This window comes from Dipteris shenzhenensis, chromosome 24, assembly GCF_047967505.1.
Source record: "Dipteris shenzhenensis isolate YYH24624 ecotype China chromosome 24, Dip_SZ_1.0, whole genome shotgun sequence".
In the NCBI taxonomy this organism is placed as follows: Eukaryota; Viridiplantae; Streptophyta; class Polypodiopsida; order Gleicheniales; family Dipteridaceae; genus Dipteris; species Dipteris shenzhenensis.
This window is the reverse complement of record NC_141619.1, coordinates 51,848,946-51,873,118: the sequence shown is the minus strand read 5'-3', so window position 1 is coordinate 51,873,118 and position 24,173 is coordinate 51,848,946. Positions and strand designations below refer to the sequence as shown.

The 24,173-nt window shown below is 45.3% G+C and overlaps 1 protein-coding gene across 3 annotated transcripts in view; it reads left to right on the top strand.

The window, feature by feature from the left end:
- LOC147886751 (pentatricopeptide repeat-containing protein At1g06140, mitochondrial-like) overlaps positions 1-24,173 on the top strand; it is a 48,880-nt gene that overhangs the window by 8,670 nt on the left and 16,037 nt on the right. For 2 of the 3 annotated variants that reach the window (XR_015543309.1, XM_087395511.1), the window contains exons 2-3: positions 21,547-21,683; positions 21,795-22,336. The gene's annotated coding sequence lies outside the window, so the exon portion shown is untranslated. Of the gene's footprint in view, positions 1-21,546; positions 21,684-21,794; positions 22,337-24,173 lie in introns of those variants that run through there. The other variant, XM_087395512.1, reaches the window with a different exon arrangement.

The following is a 24,173-nucleotide window of genomic DNA, read 5'->3' as shown; positions in this document are numbered from 1 at the left end:
GGGGTCTGCTAAGGCTAGTGAGAGAAGAGTAGGATGGGATTTACGTGATTTTGATGACAGATCTCTCTCTTGCTTGAAGTCTTGGCAGAATAGGCTGGGAGGAAAAATCAGGGTGCTACTCCCGTGATACGTAAGAAAAGGCTAGTATAGAGACAAGGATGGTGACACCAATGCTCCAGCTACATTCATCATGCTTATGAACGATTTACTACGTCTGTATATCGGAAAGTTTGTAGTACACTTTATTGACGATATTCTGGTATTCAGTAAAAGTATTACTGAGCATCACGAACACTTAAGAATAGTGTTCAGTACTTTGAGAAAAGCCAGTCTTTATGTAAATAAAAAGAAAACTATACTGTGTATGGTAAGACTAGAATATTTAGGATTCATAATTACTCCTAAGGGGATAGAAATGGATCCAAAGAAAGTGGCTATGATACAGACTTGGCCAATCCCTCAGAGTTTAACCGCTTTGCGATCATTCTTGGGATTTGTCCAATTTTATTGAAGGCATATCAAAGGATATTCTGAAATAGTATCGCCATTGATTGATCTGACCTCAGATAAAGTATCTTTTATATGGGGATAGAATCAACAGGAAAGTTTTAACACCATAAAACAAGCGGTCGTCACAGGACCGGTGTTAAAAATAGTTGATCCCCAGAAACCGTTTTTCCTTGAAACCAATGCAAGTGGCATTGCGGTAGGAGCAGTTCTCCTCCAAGAGGGAAGGCCAGTAGCCTTTGAAAGCAAGAAGCTTTCTCCCTCTCAACGAAATTGGCCAACTCATGAATTAGAGTTGTATGTTGTTGTCCATGCTTTGAAAACATGGAGACATTATTTGTATGGATCAGAGTTTTATGTAGATGCCACATGTCATCCATATAGGGCCTTCCTGATGCAACATTTCACCCCTCTCTTGGGATGCATTTAATTCCTTGCCCCTAGGCACAATCTTTGCACTAGGCCCTTGGTCTCAGATCTATCTAGTCTGGTGCTATCAGCCCTCACCTAAGACCTTGACATTAATCCCTCCCGATCATTTACATAAAGCGCAAACACATATATTACAAAGATAGATCCATAAGGGAAATGTCGACTGATTCTTCTGAGGTCATGCTACCTCGGCTAGAGCGTAACATTCCTTCCCTCTTCAGACATCAGCGTCCTCGATGATAAAGTCTGGGAACACTCTCCGCAACTGATATACGGATTCCCAGGTAGCTTCGGATAGAGGCTGACCATGCCATGCAACCAACACCGTGGGTATCTTCCGATTTCGTATTTGCATTGTTCCTCGGTCCAGGATTCTTGTTGGTTTGCGCCTTGCAATATCCTCTATCTCCTGAAACAAAACCACACCTTCGATTAGTGAGTCACCAGTATGTAAAAATTTCTTTAAACGTGAAACATGAAAAACCGGATGCACCTTACACCCCTGTGGCAATTCTAATTTATAGGCTACACTGCCTATTCTCTTTAGAATTAACCACGGCCCACAGTATCGAGGTGATAACTTAGCACACTCTCCTGAAGTCAACGACTTCGAGTGCGAAGGAATTCTGAGAAAAACTTTTTCTCCTTCTTCAAATACTCTTATAGACCGATTTTCATCTGCATACACCTTGGCTCTATCCATAGCCTGGCGGATATTAGCTCTCGCAAGTGCTAGCATCTCCCGCATCTGAACTACAAAGTTCGCGGCACTAGGCACTTTCTGAGGTACTCCAACTATAGTCGGATTGGCTGGTCTATAACCATAGTTCAGTTCAAACGGACTGAACCCAGTAGATGAATGTTTCCTATCATTGTAGGCAAACTCCAACAATGGCAACCACTTGTCCCATGTATGTTGCCTCAATGACACATATGCCCTCAGCATATCCTCTAAAGTCTGGTTGACTCTCTCCGTCTGACCATCCGTCTCAGGATGATCCCCACTACTCATTCCCAACTCAGTCCTTAGTGTCTCAAATACCGCTGTCCAAAAATGACCGGTAAATCTAACATCTCTGTCTGACACTATGGATCTAGGCAATCCATGCAGACGAAATATATGTCTAATGAACAAATCCGCTACTTGCGGGGCACTAATAGACTCTCTAGTCGGAATGAAGTGAGCCATCTTGGTTAGACGATCAACCACCACAAGGATAGAATTATACCCTCCTTGTGTTGCAGGTAGCCCTACAATAAAATCCATGGAAATGCTCTCCCACTTACTTAGTGGTATTTCCAAGGGCTGTAAAAGTCCGGGTGGCTTCACCCGCTCGGCCTTACTTACCTGACACGAGAAACACCGTGTCACATATTCATGAATATGCTTTTATATCTTTGGCCAAAAGAAATCTCGCTTCACGAGATCATATGTCTTCTCGACACCTGGATGTCCCGCACACGGGCTATCATGGCATTGTCGAATGACTCTCTGCCTGAGATCATTCTGACCAGGTACTACAACCTTGCCATTTCTAACTAGCATACCATCCCTTATGGTATATCTTGCATAAGTTTGGCCTTTTCTGGATGCCAGGTCATCCTTTTCATTTTCCCCGGGTTTTAACACATGAGCCTTAGGCCATAAGCTCTGGACAAACTCGTCCACCTTTTGAGTTTCTCTGATCTCGGTCATTAGAGCACTCTCTAATACCGTGAAACTCAGGTTATGCATAATGCGAGACAACGCATCAGCTACCTTATTGTCTTTTCCTCTTCGGTACCGAATCGTTAAATTAAACTCCTGCATGAGCTCTGCCCACCTAGCTTGGCGGCCCCTCAAGTCAGGCTGTTTACAGAAATGTTTCAGAGTATCATGATCCACATCCACATAAAACTCTGAACCATACAGATAATGCCTCCATGTTTTCAAAGCATGGATAACACCATACAACTCCAATTCATGAGTTGGCCAATTCCTTTGAGAGGGAGAAAGCTTCTTGCTTTCAAAGGCTACTGGCCTTCCCTCTTGAAGGAGGACTGCTCCTACCGCAATGCCACTTGCATCGGTTTCTAGGAACAACGGTTTCTGGGGATCAACTATTTTTAACACCGGTCCTGAGACCACAGCTTGTTTTATGGTGTTAAAACTTTCTTGTTGATTCTGTCCCCAAACAAAAGGTACTTTATCTGAGGTCAGATCAGTCAATGGCGATACTATTCCGGAATATCCTTTGATATGCCTTCTATAAAACTGGACAAATCCCAAGAATGATCGCAACGCGGTCAGACTCTGAGGGATTGGCCAAGTTAGTATCGCAGCCACTTTCTTCGGATCCATTTCTACCCCCTGTGGAGTAATTATGAACCCTAAGTACTCAAGCCTAACCATACACAGTATAGTTTTCTTTTTATTCACGTAAAGACTGGCTTTCCTCAAAGTACTGAACACTATCCTTAAGTGTTCATGATGCTCAGTAACACTTTTACTGAATATTAGGATATCGTCAATAAAATGTACTACGAACTTTCCGATATACGGACGTAGTAAATCGTTCATAAGCATGACGAAGGTCGCTGGAGCATTGGTAAGTCCGAAAGGCATTACCAAAAACTCATAATGACCAAACCTGCTCCTGAAAGCGGTTTTATGCACATCCTCGGCTCTAATCCGGATCTGATGATAGCCGCACTTAAGATCTATCTTGCTGAAAATCACGGCTCCATGTAATGCATCTAGCAAATCATCAATCCGAGCCATCGGATACCTGTGCTTAACAGTGATATTATTCAATGCTCTGTAATCTATACAGAGGCGAAACGTATCATCCTTTTTCCTCTTTAATATCACTGGCGAAGCAAAAGGTGAGAAACTTGGTTGAATCTGCCCCAACTTGAGGTATTCTTCCAGTTGCCTACGCACCTCCGCTTCTTCAGTAAAACTCATTCTGTAGGGAGGTCTATTTACAGGTTCTGCCCCCGGGATCAGCTCAATCTTATGCTGAACTTTCCGCTCTGGAGGTAACCCATAAGGTAGTTCATCCCTAAAACATTCAGAGAACTCCTCTGTTATAAGATTAGCCAGCTTGGCCATCTCATCACTTTGCATAACATCAGTGCTAGCCGAAGACTCATCCACCGACTCTACCGACGCTGTGCAAAGGTATAAAAACTCTACTTGAGCCTTTCTGATTTCCATCACGGAAACCAACGGTCCCTGAGGTATATCTTTTTCACCTCGCAAGACATAAAGCACATCATTCATCTTGAATTGATATACGTGCTTTTTCCAATCAATGGCTGGATTCTTCCTAGAATGCCACGCCATTCCCAGGGCTATATCCGCATGAGCAAGCTTGGTCATTTCAAAATCAAGCTTCTCAGCATAGTCCTGAATCCGAAGCTCCAACTGGGTAACCCTTTGGTCCCATACTTCAGTTGAACTTCCATCTGCCATCCTGACTGTGTACGCATAGTCAGATGGACTTGTCTTTAGTTTCAGCCTCTTCACGAGCTTGGAGTTGATCACATTGTGAGTTGACGCCGAGTCAAACAACACAATGACATCATGGCTGGCCACTTGCCCTTTCATTTTAATTAACTCCGTATCATTGAAGGCTGTATACCCCGTTGCTGCGGGCTTAGATAGGATGTTATCAGGTGCACTCGTCACTAACTTAGCAACAGATACACATAACAAACAAGGTACTAACCTCTGAGAAGATCCCGCTAGCTGAATCTGCATCTCTTCCGCTCTGGGACTTCCCTGCATCTCCACGTCGCACTCTGAGATCACCATCTCAGCCATCCGACGATCTTTATTACGTGGACAATCTTTCCACTGATGAGGTTGAAGGCAACCAAAGCATAAGCCTTCTCTCCTCGCTTTTTCCCTTTGTTCTGGGTTCAAGGGAGACTTAGACCAAGCCCGGGCTGCCATTGGAGTTACTTTCCTCTTCACTCCAATGGTGGTACTTGGTTTAGGAGTTTCAGCCGGTCTCGCCTGCTTGGCTTGACCACTCGGCTGCGAACCACTCCCTCTACTAGCCCACTTCTTCTTAAACCCAGATTTCTTTGGATACCCATACTGGGTTCCGACCTGTGCAAACCCACTTGGCTTGCTGCCCTTGGCATCCTCGTAGTTCAGGGCTATAGCTATTGCATCATCTAGCGTGTTCGCGTACTTAGCCCGAACTTCCATTTTTATTCGATCATTCAATCCAAATATGAAATCTTTGACTTGGATTGATTGGGGCAGGGGTTCATCAATCTTCATTACACTCTCTCGAAACTTATCAGTGTATTCTGCCACTGATAAATTTCTCTGACGAAGGTTCCTATATTGATCCCAAGCTCGGGATGCCTCGTCAGGAGGTAAGAAGTGTTTCCTGAACTCTCTTTTAAACCCCTCCCAGGTAGTGGATGCTATGCCATCTTTTTGTTGTTTAATCCACCACCGATCCGCTGCCTCACTAAACATATGGGTGGCCTCGCGGATCTTTTTGATGTCATTTCTGATCTCACAAATGGCGAACGCCTCGTCCCATTTGTGTAACCAGGTCTCAATGACATCGGAGCTACGGTCGTTCATCCGACCAGAATACTTTTCCGGTCTGTAATTAGCAATATTTGGCACTTTAGCCTTCCTAGGCTCGACCGTATGGACACTAGACTCCAGTTCCATTGGAGCCTTTCCCTTCTCTTCTCGAGAAGGTCTAGCAGACATACTCTGTAACGCTCTCCTAAGTTCAGATTGCCCTGCATTGGCTTGTAATTGCTGTGCTAACAACTGTTGCAAGGCATCCTCCAGCAATGCAATCCTGCCAGATAAAGTATGAGCTGCTGGGCGCGATCCCTGCTGGGTCGGCCGGACTCCTGATTCACCAGGGTCCCTCCTGAAAGCCCCTTCTTCTGCTTCCATTCAAATCAATGGGTGTTTTGCTTTTTAAAAAAAAAAAAAATAAATTTTAAACACCCCTAAAACACTGTACTTACAAACTGACACAATTCCCTATACTAGGGAATACCTGCAATCTGACAACTATACTGACCAAGTATTTGACACAAGCATATATCACAATATACCCCAAACCACTTTCCCTGTACTAGGGAAATTCCTGCATCAAACTGACTTGAGCACACAAGCATAATCTGAAAGACAGTCCACAAAATTTATTTTTTTTCACTTCAGATTCCCTTCTGCTGTATAGCAATAAATGAACTGTAAATTGAAATTTTGCACAGAAAGAAAAAGAGCTGCTCCCTGGTGGTTCGCTCCTGCATAACAGCAAATGAAACAATCTTTTGCAATCTCTCTGGTCTCCGTTGATTCCGAGTTCCGCTAGCTATAACAAATGATAAGCTGTCGACTGCTTTGAATAGCTGCTAGATGACCTGAAGGCCTCAGCGTGATTTTTTTTAAAAAGCGGGGGACCCGTCAACCAAGCATCGTTGTCGAGTCACCCATACGACCATACCGTCGCCCGTACGTCGCCCATTGGTATGCTTGAGCTCCACGAGGTAATTCTACGCTCTTGCTATTCTCACTGTTCCGTCAGGGTTACGTGAACCTTGCTCTCCGTTCCTGTCGATGAATCTCCCAACCAACGGAGCGTAGGTTCGTTAGTGCCAACCTACCAGCTAACCCCCACGCCACCAACCTGTGCATCGACAGTTCTGGCCAAGCCCCCGGACGACGTGCATACTAGGTCCTTCACGAGCTCACACGACCTTCGGACGGATCCCTGCTCACGCGACGGCCAACACTAATCCTTGGGCAATTGTCGAACATCCCGCTTGTGAGCTCTTGCATGCGCCATCAACCCGTCACTGCTCGTCGACCAGCCAGCCTTCAATTTCGCCGCTCACGGGCCGCTGCATCCAATCGGTGTCTCCCCTGGGACTTTCCGCTGACCAGCGTCGATTCGTTTCTATCTTACGCTCTGCGACAGCTACGTGAACCAGCGTTCATCCATTCTCTCCTTCCCAACCTTGGGCTCTGATACCAACTGTCACCATCCTTGTCTCTATACTAGCCTTTTCTTACGTATCACGGGAGTAGCACCCTGATTTTTCCTCCCAGCCTATTCTGCCAAGACTTCCAAGCAAGAGAGAGATCTGTCATCAAAATCACGTAAATCCCATCCTACTCTTCTCTCACTAGCCTTAGCAGACCCCAAATCCCTAGATAGATCTAGATGCCACATGTCGTCCATATAGGGCCTTCCTGATGCAACATTTCACCCCTCTCTTGGGATGCATTTAATTCCTTGCCCCTAGGCACAATCTTTGCACTAGGCCCTTGGTCTCAGATCTATCTAGTCTGGTGCTATCAGCCCTCACCTAGGACCTTGACATTAATCCCTCCCGATCATTTACATAAAGCGCAAACACATATATTACAAAGATAGATCCATAAGGGAAATGTCGACTGATTCTTCCGAGGTCATGCTACCTCGGCTAGAGCGTAACAATTGGTAAGTCCAAAGGGCATTACCAAAAACTCATAATGTCCAAACCTGCTTCTAAAAGCGGTTTTATGCACATCCTCGGCTCTAATACGGATCTAATGGTAGCCACACTTAAGATCTAACTTACTGAAAATTACGGCCCCATGTAATGCATCTAGCAAATCATCGATCCGAGCCATTGGATACCTGTGCTTAATAGTGATATTATTCAATGCTCTGTAATCTATACAAAGGCAAAAAGTATAATCTTTCTTCTTCTTTAATATCACTGGCGAAGCAAAAGGTGAAAAACTTGGTTGAATTTACCCCAACTTGAGGTATTCTTCTAGTTGTCTTCGTACTTCCGCCTCTTCGGTAAAACTCAACCTATAGGGAGGTCTATTTACAGGTTCTGCCCTCAGGATTAGTTCAATCTTATGCTGAACATTCCGCTCTGGAGGTAACCCATAAGGTAGCTCATCCCTAAAACAAAAAGAGAACTCCTCTGTTATTTGATCAGCCAGCTTGGCCATCTCTCCATTTTGAGCAACATCAGTGCTAGCCGAAGAATCATCAACCGGCTCTACCGATGCTGTACAAAGAAACAAAAACTCTTCTTGAGCTTTTCGGATTTTCATCACAGAAACCAACGGTCCTTGAGGTATATCCCTCTCACCTCGTAAGACATACATCACATCATTCATCTTGAATTGATAAATGTGCTTTTTCCAATCTATGGCTGGATTCTTCCTAGAATGCCAAGCCTTACCCAGGGCTATGTCTGCATGAGCAAGATTAGTCATTTCAAAATCAAGCTTCTCCACATAGTCCTGAATTCGAAGCTCCAACTGGGTAACCCTTTGGTCCCATACTTCAGTTGAACTTCCATCTGCCATCCTGACTGTATATGCATAGTCAGATGGGCTAGTCTTTAGTTTCAGCCTCTTTACGAGCTTGGAGTTAATTACATTGTGCGTTGACGCTGAGTCAAACAACACAATGACCCGATGATTAGCTACTTGCCCTTTCATCTTAATTAACTCCGTATCATTAAAGGCTGTATACCCTGTTGCTGCGGGCTTTGACATGATATTATCAGGTGCACTAATTACTAACTTAGCAATAGACACACATAACAAAAAAGGTACTGATCTTTGAGAAGATCCTGCTAGCTGAATCTGTATCTGTTCTGCTCTGGGACTTCCCTCCATTTCCACGTCGCATTCTGAGACCATCATCTCAGCCATGCGACGATCTTTGTTCCGTGGACAATCTTTCCACTGATGAGGCTGAAGGCAACCAAAACACAAGCCTTCTCTCCTCGCTTTTTCCCTTTGCTCTGGGTTTAAAGAAGACTTCGACCAAGCCCGGGCTGCCATTGGTGTTACTTGTTCTGCTCTGGGGCTTCCCTCCATTTCCACGTCACATTCTGAGACCATCATCTCAGCCATCCGACGATCTTTGTTCCGTGGACAATCTTTCCACTGATGAGGCTGAAGGCAACCAAAACACAAGCCTTCTCTCCTCGCTTTTTCCCTTTGCTCTGGGTTTAAAGAGGACTTCGACCAAGCCCGGGCTGCCATTGGTGTTACTTTTCTTTTCATTCCAATGGTGGTACTTGATTTAGGAGTCTCAACTAGTTTCGCCTGCTTGGCTTGACCACTAGACTGTGAGGCACCCCCTTTACTAATCCACTTCTTCTTAAACCCAGTTTTCTTTGGGTACCCATACTGAGTCCCAACCTGCACAAACCCACTTGGTCTGTTCCCTTTTGCATCTTCATAGTTCAGGGCTATGGCAATTGCTTCATCTAGCGTGTTCGCATACTTAGCTCGAACTTCCATCTTTATCCGATCATTCAATCCAAAGATAAAATCTTTTACTTGGATTGACTGTGGTAGGGGTTCATCAACCTTCATTACACTTTCTCTAAACTTATCAGTGTATTCTGCCACGGATAAATTTCGCTGACGAAGGTTTCGATATGGGGATGCTTCGTCAGGAGGTAGGAAGTGTTTTCTAAATTCCTTTTTAAACCCCTCCCAGGTAGTGGTTCTACTCCATCTTTCTGCTGTTTTATCCACCACCTATCCGCTGCCTCATTAAACATATGGGTGGCCTCGCGGATTTTCTTCATATCATCCCTGATTTCACAAATGGCGAATGCCTCATCCCATTTGTGTAACTAGGTGTCAATGATATCGGAACTACGGTCTGACATCCGACCAGAATACTTTTCTGGCCTATAATTGGCAATATTAGGCACCTTAGCCCTCCTAGGCTCAACCGTACGAACACTGGACTCCGGTTTCATCGGAGATTTACCTTTCTCCTCACGAGATGGTCTGGCAGACATACTATGCACCATTTTTCTGAGTTCAGACTGCCCCACATTTGTTTGTAACTGCTGCGCTAAAATCTGTTGCAAGGCATCTTCTAACATTGCAATTCTGCTAGACAGTGTATGACCTGCTGGGCGCGACACCTGCGGGGTCGGCCGGACTCCCGACTCTACGGGATCCATCTTGGAAGCTTCTTCTTCCACTTCCATTTAGGTCAATGGGTGTTTTTTTTTTTTAAATAATAATAAATAAAACACCGATTAAAACTGTAATTACAAATCGAAAGTCCAACTTCCAAGTTTACAGCTGTAAACTTCAAATACTCAAGACAACAGCTATCCCAACAAGTACCAAGCTGCAAACCACGAATACTTTTCCCTATGCTAGGGAAATAACTGCAAATACCAAAAACTGTAACCTGAAAAAAACTTAAAATTTTCAGAACTTTAAGAAACTCGGTAGAGAGCCCCCCTGATCAGATTGCTCTTTTTACCCCTCTCCTGGGTTCAATATGAATTTCGTCTCTCAACTTCAGCCAAGAAATCCTGCGCCTCATAACCTCCTCTAAAATTAACGTGATCGTTTACCACGTTCGCAGGTCTTTCACCCAGCATCGCTATTCACTTCGAAGAGTCTCCACGAAACGCAGATATCGGATTAATTTCCCTGGTCCTAAGCTAGCTGCAGACTAGCGGGTGTCCAAAACTGCTTCACGCCTGTCTTCCGAGATTCCTACGTGACCCGTACGCTCCTGCAATATCTCGGAGTCCTGGTCCCGAATTCCTTTGCGTGATACCAGGTATGAACCTGCGATGACATCCAACTACCAAATGTCAGATTCCAACAGCTGCGCTGTTCATCCACGCTATATCGTCGTCCTGAAGGTAACCACCTGTAATCCTTGCATGATGCCAACGGACGAGACAGCTAAACCCGTGACCACCTAATAGCACACGTCGCTCGCCGTCACACGCCCAATACAACCTGTGCTCCCTTCATACGCAACTCGTATGAATCCCATCATCTAGCCTGAGCGCTCTGATACCAAATGTTACGCTCCAATCTGATTTCTTCCTGTTTGTTGTCAAATCACGGGCACGGGCACTTGGTTTCTCCTCCCAGCCAACCTCGTTGGTAGCAAGCTCACAGATCAATTTGATTATGTAAAAGCTCATGCTTGCATATTCTTAACGAGCCCCAAAACTCCCTAGATGAATCTAGTATGCCACATGTCATAATTGTAGGGTCCTTCCTTAATGCATTATTTACCCCTCTCTTGGGATATCTTTAAAACATTTGCCCCTAGGCACATTTAATGCATTAAAGTCCCTTAGCCTTAGATTCACCTAGTCTAGTGCCATGTCATCCACACCAAGGACCTTGACCTTTATTCCTTTTTGATCATTTACATGAAGCCCAAACAAATATAATACAAACATTGATTTTTAAAAGGAAAATGCCAACTGACCCTTCCGAGGTCATGTTACCTCAACTTGAGCGTAACACATACCAACATCTCTGGTCACCCCTTGCTGAAAGTGTCATAGAGAAAGACAATGCCAACCATGGCAGCCTCCTGTGTCCGGAAGGGTAGTCCCCATACTCTCTGACTCGGTATAGATATGTGATAACCTGAAATGCAGCATCCAGCTGTAGTGGAGATGATCCAAACTCAGCCTGTATGATCTGGTGAGGACATATGGCTTACTGCGAATCATCTGTGATAGCATGAGCACCTGTACTCGTGCCCACTCGATAGATCTGGCCCCCAACAAGGGCTGCCATACATGCCTGATGGGCGGACCAAGGAGTCAAACAGCAACCCCTTAGTCCGTGGATCCTCGAAGTGTGAATGAAAAGACTGCCTCTCGAGTTTGGCCAATGATGCATATCCTCTGCCCAAGCGTGCCTACATCGTGGGTCTCATAGTGAAGATGGGCCCGAAAAAGACAACCCCCAGATATGTGTATGATGAAACTATCTCCACAAGTGACCCATCAAATGTGAACCACTCCTGGCGCATGGCGGCTCGAGATGTATTAAAGATCATAACCTTGGTTTTACCCAGGTTGACCTTCAGGTCATGTGTGTCACAGAAATACTGGAGCGCATCTAGGTGTCTCTGAAGCCCCTCTGCAGAGGAAGACAGAAGAGCCATGTCATCTATGTATAGCAATATCCGGATCAACGTGCCAGTGAGAGATCAACCAGCCCCCCCCTGTGCCTGCATCACTGTCTTGGACTCGTCAATGTAAAGGCTAAACAGAGTGGGCGATAAAGGACACCCCAATTTGATCCCGATAGTGCTCATGATCTTGTCTGTCCATCCAGCCCCTGTCCAAACTCTGCTTGCAACCCTCTCATAAAGTGCCATGACAGCCCAAATAATCTCCTGGCTATACTCCAAATCCTGTAGGCAACGTATGAGACGGGCTCTCGGGACTGTGTCAAATGCTTTGCGGAAATCCACAAAGCAATAGTAGACCCTCTATTTCCGTGCCCTCGCCTCCTCGATGACACACCTGAGCGTGAGGATGTGATCCATAGTGCCATGATCACGTCGGAAACCAGCCTGTCCTACTGCTCTAAGCCCTCGACACTCCGCAACATGGCTGACCTCGGAATCAAGTACGGATGCATAGATCTTGGACATCACATGTCCAATCATAATGGTCCTGTAGTTCTCCGAGCTCATGAGTTAATAGTCCAGGTGCGTGGAAACCCTAAGCAGACAGCTTCATTAAAAAGCTTTGCTAAGATCAGGGCCAGGATATTGATCCCATATGCAATGAACTCAATGCATAGCCACTCATGATCTTTCGCTCGGCCATTATGAAGTTTCATTACAGCATCCCTCACACCCCCCACAGTGAAGAGAGTACAGGAAGTGGGGCGTGGCATATGTGAGAGGTTTGGGGCTGGCTGGTTTTGGATGTCATATAATGTGCGTGCATAATCATATCAGACATGAGTGTCAGTGAGTGGTGAGGGGGACCGTTTGTCACGGGGGCATGAAATTCTAAGTACTTTAATGTACTACAAGACTGTGACAACTTTGGTTTTAAAAGTCCAAGTGTGGGCTTAAGAATGTGTAATTAAATGCAGCATGGTGCTAGCACATAAGTGTAATTAATCCCTAGGCCCAAAGGCATTCCAAGGAATTAAAAGAGTGGTTGTTGGGAAATGATGACGTGGCATTTTTAATGAGCCCCCTAGAGAGCCATGTACCTTCAGTGGCCCCCCTAGAGTTCCAGGTGGCTCTAGTGCCTTCTACATGCTCCTTTGCCATTCCTGGATCTTCCTGGGCCTTCTAAACTTCACATGTGTGGTTTTCTCTCTCATCTTCTTCCTTTGTTGAGATTTTGGACTGGTTTTTCAGCCTCCTTCAGCTGAATTCCGTTTTTCATCATAACTCCTCACCCGTTTGGATTCCTCAACTTTCATTTGGATTCCTCGACTTTCCCTCTGCCTCCCCTTCGCAGTGATATGCTTTTCCCTCCATGCGTTTGGTAGAACGGGTAGAGCTGAGCACTCCTTTTGCTGGTTGAATTTGCAAAAGTGGCTTTTTCTGGACCTTTTTGCTTCTACAGCCTCTTGCGCCTCTCCTCTTGCAAGGCTACAGCTTTTTGTTGAAATTCGAGTGGTCCCACGTGCTGGTTGACTGGTTTTTCTCAGTTTTGGAGGACTTTCCGGCGATGAAACTTCTCCAAAACCTTTTCAATGCATTTCTCTCTGAAGCACGCTTCTTTTGAGCCCAAGAACTCCCACTTCTTCACGATAGGAGTGCTTCTTTTTGCATTTTTCAGTGGAATTCTTGCTGGTCGGTTCTTGTAAATGCTCTTTCTTCATGCCTTTGCACTCCTCTTTGGCTGAGAATGCAATTGGGCATTGGCTACTATGTCCTCTTGGCGATTGAGGACTTGGTTCGAGTTTTCAGGGCTTGGTGAGTTGTGATTTTGCTGCTGCAATTTCTTTTTGCCATAAGCTATTGGTTAGCCTCGTGTGCCGCCTCTTTCTTAGTTCACAGGTGCCGAGGCAGTGCTACATGAGTCATTCTTTGGTTGGGTACTTTGCTGATTTTATTTTGGAGCTTTGAAAAGCTTTGTGAATGCCATATGGAAACCACTCAAAGAGAGTGCAGCTAGGGTGCAGTGTGATTGCATCTGGACAGCCAATGAACTCGGAAAAGAGAGTGCCTTTAAAATAAAAGAGTGATATATTCCATTCAAACAAATCATACAACAGGTGGGAGAGAAAGTACTCTATCCCTAGCCTCAACAATGTGGCAAAAAAGCCATGGAGGTGGTCTAAAATGCCACGACATTCCAAAAGGGGTCAAGTGAAAAAATAAAGAGCAGTCCCATGTCCTCATGAAGGATATAAGTCTCCCACGAGCTGCCAAAGAGGTGCCTGTACACCGCTCCCACTGACTCCTAAGAGTGAAGATAATCTCTGCCCAAATGGAAGCGAGAGTGTCAGCCTCCTAAGAGAATGCCTTTGGATTGAGCCTATGGGTTAAGTGCACTTATGTGATGGTGTTCTATGCTTGAAAGCCTTGCCAAGGCTCAGTGAATTGGGGCTGCATGCTCAGTTGCAGGGAAGGTCTCCCAGATGCAACTTTTATCATTTCACTGTGAAATATAAAGAAATACCGAAAGGGGCACCACAGTGTTTGGGGCCGATCGGGTGCACTTGTCTATGTTTGTTGAGCAGGCGCATTCTAGCCTCCATCCCTTTTTTAGTGGTTTTGTTTGTGAACAAATGGGTAGATGCCAAATGGTGATCATGCAATGGTTAATGGTTGTGATATATGCTTTGTGAGTTGTAAATAAGTGTAAAGGTTTAGTTCCACTGCCCTCTGAGTGATTAGAGGCCGTTTTCACCGTCCCTCTAGGAATCTTCGCCAGAAGTCTTTAGAGTTGTTACTGAACATAATGTTCAATAGTTCCTCCTCGTTCCGACAGATGAAATCTAGTTTCTTCCTGCGTACCAGTCTATGATACTCGCGTAGCGTCTCTGGTTCGCTGAGAAGGCTGTTTTTTGCTTTGAATCTAAGCTGACGGCGTAAAGCCTTACACTCTTCATCGTACCATTTATTACAGGGTATGGTCCCGGGGGATGGTGGGCGAGTGGAGCGAGTTGTGTGAGGTAAAGCATGGAGGGCAGCCTTATGTAGTGAGCGGGTGATCAAGGGTCCTATAATAGGGGTATAAAGTCAATGTAATCAAGGAGTATATATAGGCGGTCAGAGTAGGTTGGTGAGTGGTCACGGTCAAAGTGGATATTATGATATGAGGAGTAAGAGCTCACTGGGGTGGGAGGTGCTGTGCAATGGTGGGGAGTGAAGATGCTAAAGAAAAGGTAAGTGTGATCAGCCCCTGGAGGGAGAGGTGCTACAGTGAAATCACTGGGGTGGGAGGTACTGTGCAATGGTGGGGAGTGAAGACGCTAAAGAAAAGGTAAGTGTGATCAGCCCCCGGAGGGAGAGGTGCTACAGTGAAATCAGTGATGCGTGTAGTGAAGGCAGGGGATCCCATGATGTGGGAAGCACGTGAAACCACCTGAAGTGGGCCATCTGTCGAGACCATTATAGATAATGAGATCATGCATCCTGCCAAGGTCTAGTAGAGCCTGCCCATAAGATGTGACTGGCCCTTGTTTGTCAGCTGAAACCCTGCATCCTCAAGGTCAACGTCTAGTAGTAAAATGGAATCATCCCCGAAGTCAAGAAGTGGTACCTGACGGACGCCTGTCCGCGTGTTGAAGTCTCCAACTAGGAGGACTTCTCCGCGGCTCGAGAAATCAACAATGGACTGATATAGGGCAGCTAATGGAGATGTCTCCGTCTCATCTCGGATATCTCTCACAAAGTGGGAGGTCTCGAGGGGGAAGTAGCATACTGTAACAAATAGATCCCGACTGTCCATGTGTCGAATTTGGATCCAAAGAAATCTGGAATAAGTATCTCTTTGCTCTATCGAGATGATCCCAGAGAGGGTGGATCTGTAGAGAATTGCTACCTCACCTGATCCACGTACCCCTCATGTGTCCCTAGTCTCATCTCTATAGGCAGACTTCCATGTGTAACCGTTGACTACTGGTAATGGGCACTTTGGACTCTGATGTGTCTCCGTATAAAAGACTATGTTTCGACATGTATAAGATTACGAGAAATTTGTTGGTTCTGACCATAAGGTACCATTATAGTTCCAAATGGTGCAAGATAGGGTCTTAGAGCTCTGAGTCTCATAGACCCCGCCCCCTATGCGGAAGGGGAGGGGGAGGTGCCCGACGAGGGCCTGTGAGAAGTCAACCATCCTGAACTACTGCCCAATTCCCCGCCTTACGTGCTTGATCGCACTACTGCAATAGGGAGCGCCTCTTCTCAATCTGTAGTGGGGTGAGGTCCTCATCCATGGAGTTCGCTGGTTGATCTCGTAGTGCTGACCTGTGTCGTAAAATCGAAAGTCGGGCCCGAGCATCATGGAACCATCGTATGATCAAGGGCTGCTCTCGGTTGGGGTCTCTCCCGCTCGACCCTGTGCTCAGCTACACCCAGAGTAGTGGCCACGAAAGCCATCGCATCTGACATCGGTGTAGTGTCAGTGCGTGGGATCCCACGAACTCTAATGTTGAGAGCCTTACTGGCTCTCTGCTGCTGCTCCATGAGAGTAGCCAAACTGTGGCCCTTGCGGGTTCCCGTTTAGCTACGTCGACCCATCTGGAAGTCTCCTCTATCATAGATTGCATACTCGCAATCTGCGCCTCTACTACCGGTGTACTGCCTATGACAGTACGAGTAGAGGAGAACTCCTCCCTGAGCTGACCTATGTCCTATCTCAATGCCCGGATGATATTGGCTTGCTCCTGGATATGACGAGCCTGCTCCTGAACCACTGTAGCCAAGTCCTGGGCAAACCTGGCCTCTGGGCATATCGTGTTAGCTCCACTTCCCTGACCCATATACTATATACCTCCATGAGTAAAGTCTCCCATCTGTCTGGTGGGTCAATGAGACCTTGTCCTAGTTAGAACTAAAAGGGCTGAGGTACAAATGTAGGGGGGTATGGAACAATGGAAGAAGGCTCTTATTAGAGCTTATGGCACATCTAAAGGGCAGCAGTTCATTGTCCTGTTTGGTATGGGGAGTTCGAAGATGCTATCTCTCCTAGTAATCATGTTATAAACTGTACAAACAAGTATATGCATAAACACTTTCCCCTCCCTATTTTTCCTCAGACAAGAGAAACCCTACGATCAATAATGAATAAATTGTGCACATTTTATATATATCTAGATGAATCTAGGAACATGCCCAAACTCATCCTCTTAAAGCACACAGTGCAGTTTCAATCTCATGATAATCATTCGCAAGATAGAAACCATAAACGCCATCACTCATAGCAGGGACAAGCTACTAATGACATCCCCACTGACGTCATCAGCACCCAACAGTGGGTTTAGACCATAGTATAAAATATGCTCTCACACATACAAATCCACACACCCACACATACGTGAGCATTCATTTATACAAAGCTCTTCGTACTGAGTTTCTATCGGCACTCCAGAGGTGAAGGGCAGACTCAACCATGACAAAGGCTAGCACTAAAGGAGAAGGCTAATCAAAAAGTAGTCCACATTCTCTTCATTCAAGCTACAACTGCTTGTGAAGACTACACGATTTCATTTTAGTCTCTCCCAAACGAGCAACTAAGCAAAAAATATGCTTAGACCAACTAGCTGATAGGACAACGCACTAGTTAAGATGAAAGAATTATTGCAATACCAGGAGGCTGCAACATTGACGAAAACTTCACAAGGTGAAATTTGCATGTCTGCTAATAAGGCAGAAGCATACATCTAGATGAATCCAGGAACATGCCCAAACTCATCCTCTAGAAACACATAGTGCACAATTTCTTACTTGCATCACTTTTTCTAAGTATTTCTCTTTCTAGCCCCAAGCTCTCACTCATCCACGCAAGAGGGGCTCCAAATTGCACCAAGGGCTCCATAACCAAGGGAGCAGAAGTGGAAGGGGAGTTTGAATCTGAGATTTGCTTATTTGTAGTATACTTTTGCATTGAAATTTTTGCTTTTTCAAGAGATCCGGTGCATGCAACTAATGTGGGATGAAGTTGTGATGATTATGCAGCCATCTTCCTAGCAGATTGAGGTGCCTAAAAAGTTCAGTTCCCAGTAGTTCCATCTTTTGAGTCATTCCTTGCATATAGCTCGACTTGAGCATTCTTATCCTGCAGTAGCGTCTATATCCTCTCTCAAGAGTTTGAGTCCAAGTTTGTAAGGTGCATTGCACCTTGGTCTTGTATCGCCATTTGAGCAATCAAAATCTATGAGCATCTTGAAAAAAGTCTATAAAAATGGTCTATAAATTCCTGTCCAAATTGTTAAAAAGCACAAAGTGGTTTCACTGGTATCTAAGCCTAGGCAGGTCCAGTACATTGTACTCTCTTGTTAAGTCCTTTTAATTTGTTCCCTATTGATTCAATCCACCATCATGGCAACTCATGGTCCTGATCTCCTCCTAACCTCCATGAATTGAGTTTCCTCTTGTCCAATATAGCCCGGAAAATTCAAGTTCTAGAAAGTTACCAGGTGGCAACTCACGAATCAGGGCCCCAATCCCAAGGAAGAGGCAATGTAGACATCCACAACTCCAACAAAAAGGGCAAGTCATCTTTTGCTTTCCCTAGAAAGTGGCTCTGAAATTCATCAGGTTGAGACAGAGGAGAACTTCATCTTCAGGTGTCCCATCTATTATGGGATCCACGGGCGCTTCTATTGTCTCTTCAGAGATAGCTATGGGACCCTGTCCTGATTTCTCTCCTATCCAGATTAGAGATGCTTGGCAGGATTCATCCACGAGGCAGCCGGGCACCGTGAGAGGATACTTCGATCGAGGAGATAGGAATAGTCTTCCACCTCAGCAGAGCCCTCCCAGAGCTCTATCATGGAGTTCTTTCAGCCTGATCTCTGGGACCCTCTCGAGACGAGACCCCGACATGACGGGGACTCAGAGCGAGTGACCCGACAGCTCAGACAGAGGATGGACGCGTAGATTACACTCAGGGATATCTCCACCATGTTTACCATCGGAGCCTGGCCGAGAGGGGTTACCGTAGCCCTTATTAGGCGCAGAGCTATGACCAGGAGACATCATAGGACCACACCCTTGAGTGGTCGACAGCACTCTATCGCCGATTTCCTGCATCCAGTGCCTCGTCCTCCCCCGATTTGATGAGGACGCTGATGTTGATGTGACTGACTGATTTGTAGCTCGCCCACCGACATGACTATGTTGTACTTAGTACTATCATTCTGCTTTATTTTTTTACATTACATTATGCATTGGTGTGGATGCTCGTTTAGTAGCTCCACCCTCACAGCTTGATTGTACCAGGGTTTCATAGTCTCATAGACGCATCGGTCTTCTGAAGACTTTAATAAACTTTCTTTCTTTCTTTTTTTTCTCTCTCACCATCCCCAAGATAGTATTTTTTGCAAGCATTAAAGACAAATGGATCCGCGACTTTTCGTACAACACAATAGGATGATTGACAATCAAAAGTGACACTGCAATGCATGATGGAAGGAAGATAGCCTTCACGAATAGAGACAGAGAGCCTTTATTTGTCAAGCCAAAAGAAGGTGGATATCACGCCCTAGAAAACATAGTAGTTTTGAATAATTCTTTCTATCTTAAATGGTGCGTTGCCCTACCAGCTAGATTTAGATTTAGATGCTCGTTGGGGAGAGACTAAAATGAAAATGTTTATAGACTTCACAAGCAGTTGTAGCTTGAATGAAGAAAGTTTGGACTACCTTTTGATTAGCCTTCTCCTTTAGTGCTAGCCTTCGTCGTGGCTGAGTCTGCCCTTCAACTCCGGAGTGCCGACAGAAACTCAGTACGAAGACTTTGTATAAATGGATGCTCAAGTATGTGTGGGTGTGTGGATTTGTATGTGTGAGAGCATATTTTTATACTATGGTCTACACCCACTGTTGGGCGCTGATGACATCAGTGGGGATGTAATAGTAGCTAGTCCCTGCTATGCATGATGGAGTTTATGGTTTTCAACCTCGTGAGTGACTATCATGAGATTGAAACTGCACTATGTTGTGTTTTTAGAGGATGAGTTTGGGAATGTTCCTGGATTCATCTAGGTATATGCTTCTGCCGTATTAGTGGACATGCAAATTTCACCTTGTGAAGTTTTCGTCCAAGTTGCGGCCTGCTGGTATTGTGATAATTCTTTCTATCTTAAATGGTGCGTTGCCCTACCAGCTAGATTTAGATTTAGATGCTCGTTGGGGAGAGACTAAAATGAAAATGTTTATAGACTTCACAAGCAGTTGTAGCTTGAATGAAGAGATTTTGGACTACCTTTTGATTAGCCTTCTCCTTTAGTGCTAGCCTTCATCATGGCTGAGTTTGCCCTTCACCTCCAGAGTGCCGACAGAAACTCAGTACGAAGACTTTGTATAAATGGATGCTCAAGTATGTGTGGGTGTGTGGATTTGTATGTGTGAGAGCATATTTTTATACTATGGTCTACACCCACTGTTGGGCGCTGATGACGTCAGTGGGGATGTCATAGTAGCTAGTCCCTGCTATGCATTATGGAGTTTATGGTTTTCAACCTTGTGAGTGACTATCATGAGATTGAAACTGCACTATGTTGTGTTTTTAGAGGATGAGTTTGGGAATGTTCCTGGATTCATCTAGGTATATGCTTCTGTCGTATTAGCGGACATGCAAATTTCACCTTGTGAAGTTTTCGTCCAAGTTGCGGCCTGCTGGTATTGTGATAATTCTTTCTATCTTAAATGGTGCGTTGCCCTACCAGCTAGATTTAGATTTAGATGCTCGTTGGGGAGAGACTAAAATGAAAATGTTTATAGACTTCACAAGCAGTTGTAGCTTGAATGAAGGGATTTTGGACTACCTTTTGATTAGCCTTCTCCTTTAGTGCTAGCCTTCGTCATGGCTGAGTCTGCCCTTCACCTCGGGAGTCCCGAGAGAAACTCAGTACGAAGACTTTGTATAAATGGATGCTGAAGTATGTGTGGGTGTGTGGATTTGTATGTGTGAGAGCATATTTTTATACTATGGTCTACACCCACTGTTGGGCACTGATGACGTCAATGGGGATGTCATAGTAGCTAGTCCCTGCTATGCATGATGGAGTTTATGGTTTTCAACCTTGTGAGTGACTATCATGAGATTGAAACTGCACTGACTATCATGAGATTGAAACTGCACTATGTTGTGTTTTTAGAGGATGAGTTTGGGAATGTTCCTGGATTCATCTAGGTATATTGAACTCCACACATGTATGTAAAGCCATGAAGTCGACACTACAGAAGCTTGGATCAAATACAACCTGAACTCCATAACAGAACATAAAGCAAAATATGACGCAACCAAGAGTGAACCAAACTATGTGTCTGATGAGACTAAGACCGTACACAGTGTAGCTCAGACACACAGTTCCCACACTCGTGCATGTATGCACCAGGGCAGACTCTGGTTCCCCCCCTCTGGTTATTTTGTTTTCTCGATTATTGCCCTTGTTTCTCAGCAATACTCAATGTGTAAGATGTTTATGTCAGTCTTGCAGAGGTATGTGGATTCTGGAATATAGGCTTGGTGCACGGATGGATTTTGTGTCTGTAAAATCTAGGACGACTCCTCCACTTGAATACAACATGTCACATTTCAAGAGACAATCCAGGGCATATCTTAAGTTCTCATTTTGCTAAGAGTTATGACACTTGTTGGTGGTCTGCAGATTGTTCTCACAGAAGCACAAGCTTAAGCAGAGCTGGCTTTTCCAAAAAGTGAGCTAGAGAATGATGGTGATCCTGCAAAAGCTACAACATTCGTGAAGAAGTAGCACAGCTTGAAGAATTGCTAGCATCATTTGAGGTTCGACATTCTCTCAATGTTCTCCCTGTGTTCTGTGGTGCTATCATGTATTACTGCCAAGTCCATCTGTCTGATCATGGTTATTTTGCACTTTGATTGCTGTTTTCAAAGTGAATCAGAAACTAGCTGTTGCAATCAGCTCAAGGTGGGGGCACTGGGCACCCATTTGAAAGGAGGCAAGATGAAAATCCCTTGCCTAGTCCCTCTATGCCATACGCCGGTGCATATGAAGTAGAGAAGCTATTGAGGCAGAGAACGTGCATATGTAAGCAGAAAAGGCACATATGGAAGCAGAGAAGGCACATATGGAAGTAAGGTGCTTTTGGCAACGATTTTGGGAACTTCAAGAGTCATGGACGCGACATTGGTGGTGATAGAGTTGTCTCCTATGGAGATAATTGGGGAGGAGCAAGACAATTTTGAGGGATGTCTGAATGCTATACTTGTGGAGAGGTGAGCATAATCAGATTTTTAGATAAAATGGAAACTCCTTTGAAGACTCCTTTTACACACTTTCTTATGTGCTTGAAACATGCACTTCAGAATCATGTTTCAGCCAGTTCTTCTCTTGCGCCTCTTCTACTTCTAGTGAAGTAAGTAGGCTATCAGTCTCAAACAAAGTATTGGGATAAGTGCTGCTTCAAGTTATTGATACACCTCTCCTGCTTCTGTTGTCTTGAGTATGTCGTCTCGAGCGAAGGGCAGAATAAGTCAGGATAACTATAGCAGTATTCTACTTACGTTTAAGTATTCCACTACACCAATCCTAAAGGTTTATCAATCAGATTGGTGGCACTAAAGGTTGTTGAGTTTTTTCATCTCAAGCATGCAAAGTTTCAGTTCGGAGGTTCATATGGGAAGGGAGCACATGGATATCTTGGATACTCTTCCATTATGCAAATATTGCCTCTCAACGGCCAACACTTAGACCTTCTATTTTAAGTCCTGTTAAGTCTTGTTGTGAAATAGGGTCCTGGTGTAATGATGATACTAAATTGGTTTAAACCGAATATAGAGGAAGAGTTTGGGCATGTTCTTGGACTCTCTCTCTCTCTCTCTCTCTCTCTCTCTCTCTCGTCACATGGAGAGCCCCCTCCACTCCCACTTGTACGGGTCCACTTTGACCGGACCCTTGATCCCATTTATGTGAATCATTTGGCACAGGAGCTCCCAGGTTTACTACTTGGTGACGAGGTTGACCTCACCCACGCATCAGACACCCTTGCCACAGTGGTCATGGATGCAGCCATCAAAGCTTTCCCTACAACTCGGTTTGGACGCGTTTCAGTGGGAAGGATGCCTCAGAACCCCTGGTATGATGACGAGTGCAGTGAGATGAGAGCTCACCTCACACGTGAGCAAGCCATTGGCCATTTGACACCACCTAAGGCATAGAGGATCTCACGATGGCTGACACGCCGCAAGCGTCGGGCTTTTCTCACCCATAGGATGGACGAGGTGATTAGTTCGTTCAAAGGAGGGGACCCTACCATCGGATTGGGGCTCCTATCGGAGGGGAAGCCGCCTATTCCTATCACAGACCTGGGTGTTTGGCACACGTACTCATGCTCTCTCTATGATGTTCCGATGCAGGCACCGCATGATATGTCCACTATGCCCAGGCCCGCCATTTGTCACTTGCTCACTGCACAAATGTACGGGCTGCACTCCGCCGGGTCCATAACTAGAGAACACAAGATCATGAGGGGCTACGAATGGAGCATTTCGCCCACGGGCATGCGATTTTAGCCCCGATCCTAGTGCAGATGTTCAACCACGCCATATGCCACAGCTTCCGACTCTCTTGGAGCACTACCACCATCGTCCCAATACACAAGGCAGGTGACCCCATGGACATTGGGAACTACTGCACTTTGGCCAAGATCTATGGATCAATACTAGAGAGAGAGATCAGCAGTCACACAGAGGCACATGGGCAGCGCTCTCTAGGGCAGGCAAGATTTTCGAGACAACATTCCACCCTATCATTGAGGAGGTGAGGTCGAGACGTCGGAAAGTCTATGCTTGCTTTGTAGACTTTCGGAAGGCTTTTGATACTGTCCCACGATCCCGCATGATTAGGAGACTACAAGAGATGCGGATTCTAGAGGTTTTGATTTGGGAGGTGATGAGCCTATACGAGTCCGTCAGGGGACGAGTTTGTGCCCCAGGAGGCCTATCATACTGGGTGGAGAGCACGATTGGGGTGAAGCAGGGATGCCCTCTCTCACCGACTCTCTTTGGGCTCTACATTGATGAGATCATATCCTTCATAGACCGTCTCCCAGGCGAGGGATCACCGTTGGTTGATTTGTTGGTGCCGATACTATTATATGCGGATGACATAGTCCTCTTGTCGTCTTCAGCAGAGGGATTACAGAGACATCTAGAGGCCCTCGAGGTGTTTTGCACAAAGAGAGACATGACAGTTAACCTTGGGAAGACCAAGGTTATGATTTTCAATACCTCACGCTGAGTGCTCCATCGACA